Source organism: Cariama cristata, unplaced genomic scaffold (assembly GCF_000690535.1).
Source record: "Cariama cristata isolate BGI_N322 unplaced genomic scaffold, ASM69053v1 scaffold8556, whole genome shotgun sequence".
Taxonomy (NCBI): domain Eukaryota; kingdom Metazoa; phylum Chordata; class Aves; order Cariamiformes; family Cariamidae; genus Cariama; species Cariama cristata.
Genome location: NW_009621515.1, coordinates 45567 through 57660, shown reverse-complemented (window position 1 = coordinate 57660; position 12094 = coordinate 45567).

Here is a 12094-nt window from a genome sequence, read left to right as displayed (position 1 = left end):
CTTATTATGCCCTCTGGAGAAAAGATCAGTCTCAGGAATTCAGAAGGTACACCATGCAAAAGTTGCTTTTCAGACACTACATCTGCAGGCTGCCTGTAATCAATTAATACGGTGTCAAGCAGTCAACCTTTTAAAAAATAATTCATTACAAAGGCAGAACTCCACCTGTTGCTTTGTTTTTTTGCATATATTTTGTTTGGTTCATATTCACTGATATGTTTCTGTAAGTTGAGACTGCAGAAGCTAGAATATTAACCTTCACTCACAGCTCACTGTATTCGGCACACTAGCAGCAGAATGGCATTGGGCTTCATCACCAGATGCCCCAGGGAGAGAAGAAGTAATTTAACGAAGGCCACGGCCAACTTATTTTGCAGTAAAGTAGAGTTCCCGTACTGTACTTTTTAGTCCCCATTCATGATCAGTTCAGAACTGGTATATTTTAAAATGGAACTAGCTGGCTTTTTTGATGACTTCAGAGATCTCTATTCCCTCCTGTATAACATCATGTTATTCTTCATATCTTGAGTTTTGAGACAGAAGAGCGGAGAGGTCAAGCAGGCAGATCCTCTCAACGCGATGGTGCCTGCTGTGGCAAGGGAAACATATAGGCCAGGTTTTGATCAGGACGTAAGAGAGAACTGATTTTCCAGCTTTTTAAATTTTTCTGGACAAGTTTTATGTCTAAGCCAGATCCACCTGGTTGGCAGGCTTAGATGCAACCTGGCCGAGAGAGAGAGCTGGCCAGGAGGGAAGGTGGCACAGAGAAGGAAGGAAGGATGGTGGCCCCTCACCAGCCATGAGAAAGCCAGATGCATGCCGACTACCCACTGCAGGTGTCTGTCTAACTGTTCTTAAAATCGTTCAGTTAAGATCATTCCACAACTTCCCTGAGCAATCTATTTCTGTCCTTTCATATTCCTAGGGCCAGAAAATTCCCTGTTATCCTTCTTGAATCTTTTATGGTTACAAATGAATCTTGCTTCTTCATGTCCTGCTCCAGATGAACAGCTGATCAGCTTTCTCCTGACAGCCTTCTGCATATTAGAGACCTAGTAATGTGTTCAGTCCTCAGGAATTCTCTTCATTCAACCTCGCTGAGCCCAGTTTCTACCCTTTCTTCACAGGTAACACTTTCTAGGCTTCCGATTACACTTTCAGCTCCCCTTGGGGCAATTTTCAGCTTGCTGGGGTCTTAAAGAGCAGTGCCCCAGAGAGGAGTTTTGATGAGACCTTGTTAGTGCCAATTAGGATGGAATAAGCACTTTCCATGGCTTACGTGTAAGATGTTTATTAATATGTTTCCAGATGAAGTTTGTCTTTTTCACAGCAGCATCTTGACTCACATCCAGCTTATGATGCATTGTAACTGCCATGTCCCTTTTTGCAGAGCTGCTGACTGGCCAGTCACTCCTCGTTTTGCATCTGTGCATTTGATTTCTCCTTCCTACTGGTAGCATGTGATGCTTGTCTTTGCAGATTTCACCATGGTGATTTGGGATCATTTCTCCATTTTAGGAAAATTGTTCTGAATTCTTACCCTGTTTATCCATCTGTTGTGGGTTAACCCTGGCCAGCAGCTCAGCCTCACCCAGCCGCTCACTCACTCCCCGCCACAGTGGGAAGGGGAAGAGAATCAAAAGGGTAAAAGTGAGAAAACTCATGGATCGAGATAAAGATAGTTTAAAAGGTAAAGCAAAAGCTGCATGTGCAAGCAAGGCAAAACAAGGAATCCACTCCGCACGTCCCATGGGCAGGCAGGGGTTCAGCCATCTCCAGGAAAGCAGGGCTCCATCACGTGTAACTGTTACTTGAGAAGACAAACGTCATCACTCCAAATTTCCCTCCTTCCCCCAGCTTTTATTGCTGAGCACAACGTCATACAGTTTGGGATATCCCTCTGGTCAATTGGGGTCAGCTGTCCTGGCTGTGTCCCCTCCCAACTTCTTATGGACCTCCAGTCTCCTCGCTAGTGGGGTGGGGTGAGAACCAGAGAAGACCTTGATGCTGTGCAAGCACTGCTCAGCAATAAGTAAAACAGGGTATGGTATTACCCTTATGTGGTCACAAATCCAGAACATAGCCCCACACGAGCTACTACAAAGAAAATTAACTCCATCCCAGCTAAAACCAGCACACCTTCCAACTGTGTGCGGACTTAATCAGCTCAGTGCCCACTGCTGGTTGTAGAACGCTCCAGCTGTAGCTCACCTACCAAGTGATTAAGGAAACGATCGACTAGCACTGGGACTGAGACAAGCCGTGTTGGTAGCTACTTGAAATGTCCTGTTGGTTTGACAGAAAATCATTAAATGGGAAACATTGCAAAGCAACTGGTAGCATCTGGTTATCAGCAGTTTGAGTTCTTGCATGTATACTGCTGAGTTAAGAAGAGGGAGAGTGCAAGACTGGAAGGGACCCCTCAACACACACATTGATGTCCTAGCAGGAAGAAGTTGAAAGAGCAAACCTGTGCAAGGTGTTCGTCATATTGCCTGCTCTGCTGTGGGAATATTATCAGATACAGCAAAGTAATCATAGTACAGGAGCTTGAATAGAAGTCGTGATTGCTTAACTAATGGACTACTAATTCTGATATCTTTACAGGCAGAGACATTTCAATCAACCATGATCAAATTGAAGATGAGGCAATTCTAAGTCAATGTTTACCCACATTGTTTTGCTAAAATGAAAATAAGAAAGACTGTCAGTCTGTACAGACCATCAGTCGATCAACCACTGCGGTCAAGGGGAAATCTTCTTGCACTGTTATCTGACTTGTGTAAAGGGTTTTTCATCTTCATCTATGGTAGGCGGGCTCAGATGTGGACTATTATGAGAAAGCTGTCATTTCTGCTCCAGTGCAGTAGTGATTTTGTCTTTGTATCGTTTCCATCATTTCCACATGTGAGGTACATGTGACCAACATCTTCACAGAGGCATTTTGAGATCCTGTGTTAAAATTGACCATTTCTTGCTGTTAGTTGGCAGGATCCACCTTTTATTTCAGGTCACACTGGCCTCTTCTGCATCAGTCAACTGGCTGGCAGACTAAAGAGGAATACGCAGTGTATGTGTTGTCACTGCTAATTATTTCTGCAGTAGTCGCATGTGGAAACACCAACCAGATGTCATTGCCTTATTGCATAGCACAGTCCAGACAAGCAACAAATTCATGTCCAGAGAGCTCTTGAGGTTACAGATGTAACTATGTGTGTAACCCGTGTGAGATGCTGCTCATTGGCTGCACCACTGAAATTATCCTACTACCAGCTTTGCCGTAAACCATGTCCTGGGACATGTTGGATTACCCAAATCAGCTTAAGCCTGATGTTTGAGCTAATGTGTTTTGTCTAACAGTTGGGTAGGATGAGAAAATGGAGAACGTTGGCTTAGGTGGCACATGTGACAGGTGGTAATTAGTTATATCGGTGCAATTCAATTGCATTTAATTATATGGGCATACATGCAGGTCATGTGTCAGCGAAGAAGAAGTGAATAAAACAGACAAAGGGAGGGAAGATAGACTGGAGGGATAGGGTTGCAATGTAAAACCAGGCTTAGTGCAAAAGGAAAAAAGCCACAGTGCTATTGACTCCCCTTCCCTACTTATACCCTAGTCGTTCCCTTTGGTTAGCTCTATTTTTCATTGATGATCCTTCTCACTCAGCTCTTTAATTTAAGGCAGGGGATTTTTATACTCCTAAAGACCTGACTTTAGTATAAGGGTATTGGGAAGGTTTTTTAGCAAATGGTTTGGATGATTCCATTTCTATGTTTTAAGTAACAAAAAGATGAAACTAGGAAAAAAGATGAAATCCAATTTTTGCTGAAGAGAGGATGCTAATATTACAAATGCTGCCAGGGCTTGAGCAGCTTCTAGCAAGCCTTTTGCTATTGCACAGCTCCCTAATAATTACAACCCAAGTGTTGTGACATTTGGAAAGCCACAGTGCCTTGGTCACTTCATCAAATAAATTGTCATTTACATGCCTGGGCATTCCTCTGACACTGACAGCCACTTACTTTGCAATCCTTTAAACGATTCTGGGAGTCTTTCTTCATTTTTTTAAAGAGCATACGTGATTAATTGGTCCCTATAAGAGAAAAGGACCGCAGCCACCTCAGTGTGTCCCAAGAGTAATTCACAGGGCATTGCTTGGAAACATAGTAGGACTGAAAATGCCTGTAGCACAGCTGACAGGGGAGGTTGCAGAAACCTCAGCTGCTTTGCCTGCAAAGTTTATGCACTGTAATAATTGATGGCATCTCAGAGCACTGGACAACAGCTCTGTCCCTGGGCGGTGCTGCTGGGTGCAGCGAGGCCTACGATGCCCACGGATACGGGATACAGAGCACTGGGACTGCCTGCGCTCCCACGGGCACTGAGGGGCTCAGCTCCCCCTTACTCCCAGAAAAGAAGCTGTCGGTTTGAACGCATTGGTATTTCTCTTCTTGATGCTAAGAAAGTGTCACTTGCCTTGTTTGAGACATGCTGTCGTGAGGGCACGGGGGAGCAAGGGGCAAGACCTGATTTTTTTAATGCATGAAATACATTAGGAATCATTTTTTGGATGCTCAGATTTGATGCTGTGGGAGCTGCCAAAACTGGAGGGCAGCCTCCAGAGAGAGTGGAATTTTCATGCTCGTGGCTTTGATGGTGTCAAGGACCTGCTTCTACAATGTCAGACCATCTGAGAACTGTCAGGGCCCCCTCGTTCCCACCCCACACCCCAATGGCAGTGTAAAGCCCAGTTAATTTTCAGAAATATGTTGCCTGAGCAAGAGGAGCTTCTACTTTTGTCACCTCTCAGCCAGAGTCCAGACGGGTGTGATATGTTCTGCCAGTCTCAGCTGACTCCTCAGTCCTTAGCTAAATGCATCTTTTATGAACTGATGAATTGTTTGTAGGAATTATTTCACTGTGATGTGTTCCAGTGTCTAGTACATGCAAATCCTGGCAATTTTTCATTGTCCACAGACAGCCCTTCTTCTCTTCCATGGGGAATTGATTTTGAGAGGAGAATATACCTCCTGTGATGCCTGAATTTTCCACAAGCAATCTTCCCTGTGAGTGCAGGCCAGGCCAATACCGTTTAGTTTGTTGGTAGTGGTGAAATTACAGCCTGAGGTGGCACAGCTGCTGAAACAGGGTCAACCAAGCGGGAACAGATACATCAACAGCAAGGGACAAGATGACCTCCACTAATCCACAGCCTTTACCCACGTTTCTACTTTCCATAAAAATACAAGTCTCACTTGCCCGTCATTTAAGAAGATTACAAAGCAAGACTGAGCAATTTTAACTGTTTGCTTCCGAAATGAAATCCATCCCTCACGAATGGGGAGAGCCAGAGCTAACTACGTGTCAGATTAGAGTATGTCAAAGCATACCCTGACTTCTGTCCTTGACTGTCTTTCATTCAGGTGTTCGGTGAGTGAGCTTGCTCTGGCTTTCTGCAAAATGTGAGTGTTGCTCCTGGTGCTCCCCAGGACCAATAAATCTTCTTCACTTCCTTATGAGAGACAAGGAGCAGCAAGCTAACCAGTCAGTCTAAATCATCTTATTTAAAAACGCTAATTCGAAGCAGTTTGTCTAACAGTTAATGTATTTATCCATCTTTTTCTCATTTCGGAATCCTGTGCCGTCAGTGAAGCTATAATAGATTCTCCTCTAGTTTGAATAAATGAACCTAACGTTTCAGAAGGATGCTTATACTCTGTCCAGCTGTTTTGCTTAAATTCTCTGAAAAGTACAGTTAGTCTACCACAGTTGCCTAAATCATCTAGTCATACTTGGTTTATATTAAAACAAAAGTTTAACATTTGCTGGCCTTCAGTTTAGGGTAGGTCTTTGAGCATTATGTAGGAGACCCCCATGGTAGCTCCAAGGAAGCCCTTGGTATGTACAAAGGCAGTGCAATGCCAGGTTAGGAAGCAAGCTGGGCTCCGGGAAGCAAGAGGGCCTTGTCAGCCCCACCGCCTGGGCTCTTGCGGCTCCTCGGTGCAGGGTGAGCGCTGCAGCCCTTGATCTGCAATGTTTTGCACAGCAGAGATGGCGATGAAGAATCCAAATAGCAGTTGCAGGGCTGTGAAAGTGCTCTGGGATTGTGGTTCCCAACCTTTTGTGTCTCTTCCTTGGCTGACACCGCATCCTGCCATCTGCCTTTTGCCCTCTCTCAGACCCCTGCAGCTGAGGAAGCCTCTGAAGAGCTGATTTCCCAAAGCTGGGAGGGCACAGGGGAGGGCTCATTCCTGGCCATGTCCTGTTTCCTATGCTCTCAACCAAGTAGCTAATTTTTTTATCATAGTAATCATTCGCATTGGTTTTATGATCTCTTTGTAGCGAGATGGAATCACCTGTGTGTGCTGTTTCATTTACCTGTTGGGACTTCCTGAAGCAGAGGTTGGATCCATACCGTTATTTTAATAGCCCTTGCTAGATCTGTCCTCCATTAATTTGTCTAATCCTCTTTGAACCTGTTCATACTTTTGGCTTCCACTATACTGTGTGCAGTAAGTCTCCATTTAATTATGTGTTGTGTGAAAAAGTGCTTCCTATTTTTTAGTTTCAGCCATTTCCCTGATAATCTCATTAGGTTCCCCCTAATTCCTGTACTGTGGGAAATAACTGATCCGTTCCCAAGTTACCTTCTCTGTGCAGGCAGGGATTTTGTAAGCCGCTATGGTATTTCCTATCAGTTGTCTGCTTTCCAAGCAGGCATCTCCTGTGTACAGGAGTTGTTCCACACCTCTCATGGTCCTCGCCGCCCTTCTCTGTGCTGTTCAGAGCCCTGCAATATCCTACTCCAGCTGCGGTGGCCCGCAGAGGACGCGGCATTCAGGAAGGTAGGCATGGCAGGGCAGGGCTTCCCACGGCGCTGTAGATGGTTTTTACTTGTTTCTCTAGACCTTTCCTAACGATTTCCAATCTTCTCTTTTGCCTTTTTGACACTGCTGAGCATCAGGTTTTAGGAGTGACTCCCCTTCTGCGTGAAAATGGGCAGTTTAGAGCCAATAGTAGCATGGGAATACTTGGGATTTGTATTCCCAGAGCGCACACTGCACTCGCTGCTTGGCCAGTGTCACAATGGGCATTAACTTTTGCTGAGTATGGTGGTTTATTACCTGTAAGGCTCTTGCTTTGTATTGGGATTCATGATTGCCATTTAATGTGGGGGTAGAATTAAGTGCCTAGAAAATGGGATTCACAAAACCTGACAAGCAGAACAGGTGTCTAAGTGTCGTGTTTAACCTGGCAGGCAGCTAAACACCACCCAGCCGTTCACTCCTTCCCCCCAGACAGTGGGATGGGGGAGAGAAGCAGGAGAGAAAGTAAAATTCATGGCTTGAGATAAGGACGGTTTAATATGACAAAAAAGGCAAGGGAAAATGATGATGATAAAAATAATAATAATAATAAAGAACTACAAATATACAAAACAAGTGATGCACAATGCAATTGCTCACCACTCACCGACATTATTCTCACCCTAAATCCAAAACACAGCACTGTACCAGCTACTGGGAAGAAAATTAACTCTATTGCAGCCAAAACCAAGACACTAAGCCAGCAGGAGATGCTGGTAAGTGAAGGGTGGCTTGGATCTTGTTTTTTCACTCTGAGGAAGTTACCTGCTTCCACTTGGGATTCACGGCATGTGCTCAGATCTGCAGGGTGCCAAGGTTTCCTTCCCGAAATGAAGGATGAGGATTTGTTATACGACTGAGCAGGAACTCTTGTTCATGCTCGGGCATCCCATGCTTGAAGCACTTCTATGAAACTCCTTGACTGAGTTTTCTCCCAAGATGAGATGGGAGCCCGCATTCCCCAGGGTGTATGCTTTATGCCTTTCTGTATAGGCTGTGCGGGGGGCCAGAGAGTGGAGCAGAGAAGGGGAGATCTCCATGCTTTGTGCTGAAGTTCCCTTACTTGTTGTAGGATAACCAAACATCCAGTGGACTGCTGAGTAAAGAAGAGAGCTGAATGTCAAGTGTCTACAAGGATATCATGCCTACTCCCCTCTTTTGTGTCCCCAAGAGGTTGCTCACACTTCAAAGGAAGAGGTGGCCTAAAATCAGGACTAAACCTCATCCATTTGAGCTTAGTTTTGGAGATAGTGGCTGCTTGGAAATAAGTGGAACTGTTGCCACGGGCTTCATGAAAACCATCATTTTCTTTGGTGTTGTCCTTGCATTTCACTTTATCAGTAAACAATTTTGAGTTACTTCATCACAGCAGTAGTTTTCAATTGCCTGGTGCTCTGTTTCAGCTGTTCCTACCAAAAAATATCACTGAAAACTGTTAATGGGGGCATGGAGTAGGTTACACAGCTTAACAACTTTCTATCCTTTTCATAACCATCACCTATTCCCTACATACCAGACCAGGAAAAGCAATGAAAAGCAAAACTATCCATCTGTCAGCTTCTCCCTCCACTGAACACAGAAAAAAGACAGTATCGGTGTAGCAGATCATCTGTCCCTCATTCACCGGTAATTGTGTTAGTGTTCCTTTTACCTTCTGCCTGTTAGGAATTCAGCAGCCTCCAGGAAGCTCAACGATAGCTGAGACTCTCTGCTTCCTCTTCAGGGCTTTTTTCCCTTTGAGCTAGCCTTTAACTTTGTTCCAATGTTTGAAAGATCTAACATTCCATCTAAACTGAATATTCAAATATATTTTTAGATTCCCTCTCTATGTCTTTTAGTAGTCTCCAGAGCCTTGCATCCTCCCCAGTTCAGCAAAAGCACATGATGAAGTGCCTACGTGCTTTGCTGTACTGGGACCTGAACACTAAATTTCTTCTTCTCAGTTTTGTTTTCAAAACATTTGAAATTCCCAATCAGGTCTAGCTGCAAGATATTTTACTTGTTTTCTCCTGGCTTTAATACTAGTTATCTTCAAGTTAGTGACCGTAAGTCTAACACATTTGTGCATGTATGTGTGCGTGTTACTATCGCTGGGATTTAAACGCTAATGATACTCTGATCCTAAAATCCTTTTTCTTCCTTGGCATGTAACTTTTATACTGAGATTGTAATAATAGACTTCGGGCTAGAAGCAGTTGTCTGCATTAAAAACTAAATCTTTGGCAAATATTTCCATACAATATATGATACAAAACTAGTCTTTCCCTTTTTAAAATCAGAAGTAATTGTGTAGTAAGTAATTACTGTTGTCTTGTTCAGTATGTCATCTGTGCCTCATGAGAAATAATGGCAAACTGCAAGTGATAAATGCATACCCAAAGACATCCCAGACTTGAAGCTTTCCTTTGAGTTGATACTGGTTTGGTTTTTGTGCTTTTTAAATAATTATCAAAATCTCAAGTCAAATAATTTTACAGGTTTTAAAAACCCAAACAGCTTTTGTCCTAAGAGATATAATCCAGAATATCACTCAGTGCAAGCATCAATCACCAGTAGCCAAGTTGGAATCGGAACAAAAATGCACTGTTCTTCAGACACTAACTTAAATTTACTGAAATAAGTACAGACCAAGTTAAACAAGCAATAAAAGTGGTGGTTTGGGGGTACTGACTGATGGATGAGTTCCTCATTTGTTCTGTAGGGTTCAGGGCAGCATTTAAACAGTTTTATTTCTCTTTTCTTCGCTTTAAATGAAACCTTTTTTCTCCCTCTGGCTCTCTTATCTATTGATGTAACTGGTGTTGCATGAGAAATTACCTCATTTCAATGGCTGGAGCCAGTTTTTCTATCAGCTGCAGTAAGATTTCCTCATTTATTTAATGAGCCTGGATAGGTAGGAAATTAAGTATTAGGAGCTGCAGATGAAGAAAACTAAACCAGAATTTTCTGTTTATTAGGGTCGTTTAAAAATAAAAAATAAGATCTGTATTAATATAGCCAGTACATATAATTGGTATTTGGATTATGGCATGATTATTACTTTGCAGACAGGGGACTCTGTTATCACTCACTCATCAACGAAGTAGCTGCGTTCTGTGCTCATCTCATCTCTGAAGCTGAAAGAAGAGCTAGTTATTATCTTCAAGTGGGGTTATTAATGAGGGGAAAAATCATCCCCAATTACTGTGAAGCAAAATATTTCAACATTTACATATCTGAGACTTTAATTTTGATCTAGTTCTTAAGCTCAGACTGTATTCACTTCCAAACGTTCCCACAGTGACATATCGAGGGGAGCTTGCACCTGGCCAAGTGCTGCCTTCCCCAGGTGTATGCTTCAGGGCCACAGCAATCCTGCCCGTCCCATCCTTGTGCTGCCAGAGACTTGATTTCCACTGAGATTCCTTCGTGCTACCCCATAGGAATAGAGTCTCAAGCGTAGGCTGCACTAGGGAAGTAAGAAATTGTGACCTGCTTGTACTGTCTGTGTTCACTGTCCTTTTTTTCTTAACTAGAAATAGTCTGGGATTTCTTTGAAAGAGCTCATTTCACTCTTACTTTTTTTTGAACAAGGTATTGATCCTTGTGAAATTAATGGTTTGGAAGTTTTGACTCTAAATCTCCTAGAATAAAACCTGAGCAACACAACGGTGATGATTTAAATTCAGTTAAACATGTGGGTAGTAACCAGGAGATGAGAGAAGTGCTGTCCATACTGTGAATCCATCCGTCAACACAGATGCGAAGGCCTGACCTTGGCAGGTTCAGGAGGTAGGATGTCAAACACAGTTTGCAGTCAATTGGAAATGTAACTACTAGACAAAGAAAAGTCAGCAATTACACAGCTGTTTCAGGAGATTACAGATTTCCTAGAAAACAATAAAGCAGCCGTCTGTGAATGGAAAAAGTAAACCATCTTTTTTTTTTCATTCAAAAACTTAATTCCTGAAAGTCATCAGACATGGCCTCTGTAAACTTCTTATCTCTTTTCAAAACCCACAGAGTCTGCAACCAATCAGTGTAGATTTCTCTACAGCATTTATGCCCATTAATGCGTCATTGATTTACAGTGAAACTGCTGAAGAAAGGACTGTCTTGGACAGCCACATAAATATTAAATTAATTTCTTGTGAAGGATGGCTGCTATTACACTAAATATTAAATGAATTCATAATACTTGGACTTTGCAATATATCACTACTGGGACTGCATACTAACATCCCATTCAAAATCTTTTCATTTTTTTAATATTAAAGCCATGGAAAAGAACCAGTCACTCCCAAAGAAATGTACGGCTTTGCAACACTGGAGTCATTAACCAATCCCCACGGCACAAGGAGGAGTTTTAACTTAGTCCCATTTTACAGATGGGAGGAGGAGGCCTGAAGGAGTTGAGGTTGAACTGCTGATCACAGGAGGTTCAAACCCAATCTGTTTCTCATGAGAGACGTCACAGCAAATTATCAGCTCCTGACAGGCCTTGTTTCACTTGAAGTGCTCTGAGCAGCATCGGCAGAGGATCTGGCAATGTGAAACCAGAAGGCTGAGAGCATTTGCCAGGCTCAAAGGGAGAAAGAGCTGGATGTAATGTCTAATCTCCAGGCACCCGGAGTGGTTAGTATCAGTTCACCTCTAAATGTCTTGCCCAAGGCCATGATGAGAAGGATGGCACTCCTCAGGTTTTGACTAGCAGGACTAGGGGTAGTGGTTGAAGTCATCTTCTCTCTTTAGAGAACACTGATCTTAGTCTCAAAAGTGTAGTAAAATGCTCAGCGGACTAAGAAGGGCTAAAAATCAATTCTTTACTTTTCCTTTTGTTAAAGTAGAACAAAGGGTACATCAGCAAGTTCATTATAGCTCTCTGTTATCTGAGGGATAGTAGCTTGAGTGTAAAAATTTATGCCGGGGCTAACCGTGTAGAGTGGAAGCCATTCTTGTACACAAAATTGAATGGCTGTCAGACTCTTCTGCTTTTTAATGTGCCGATGGGTGTGAATATATGCATCTCCTTCTTTCCAAAGGTTTTTGCTTCTGTGCCTTAAAGGGTCTAAGTCACACAAGGGTTTTTCTAATGAAAATTTGCCAAGGTATTTAAATGAGAAGGAAAAATTAGAAAAGCTGCTACCACATAGGAATATTAATTGTTCATTATACAAGGCTTTAGTTCACATAGTTACTTTGCATGTGCAAAGCTGCCAATTAAAGAGGCTCAAAGTGCTCACTG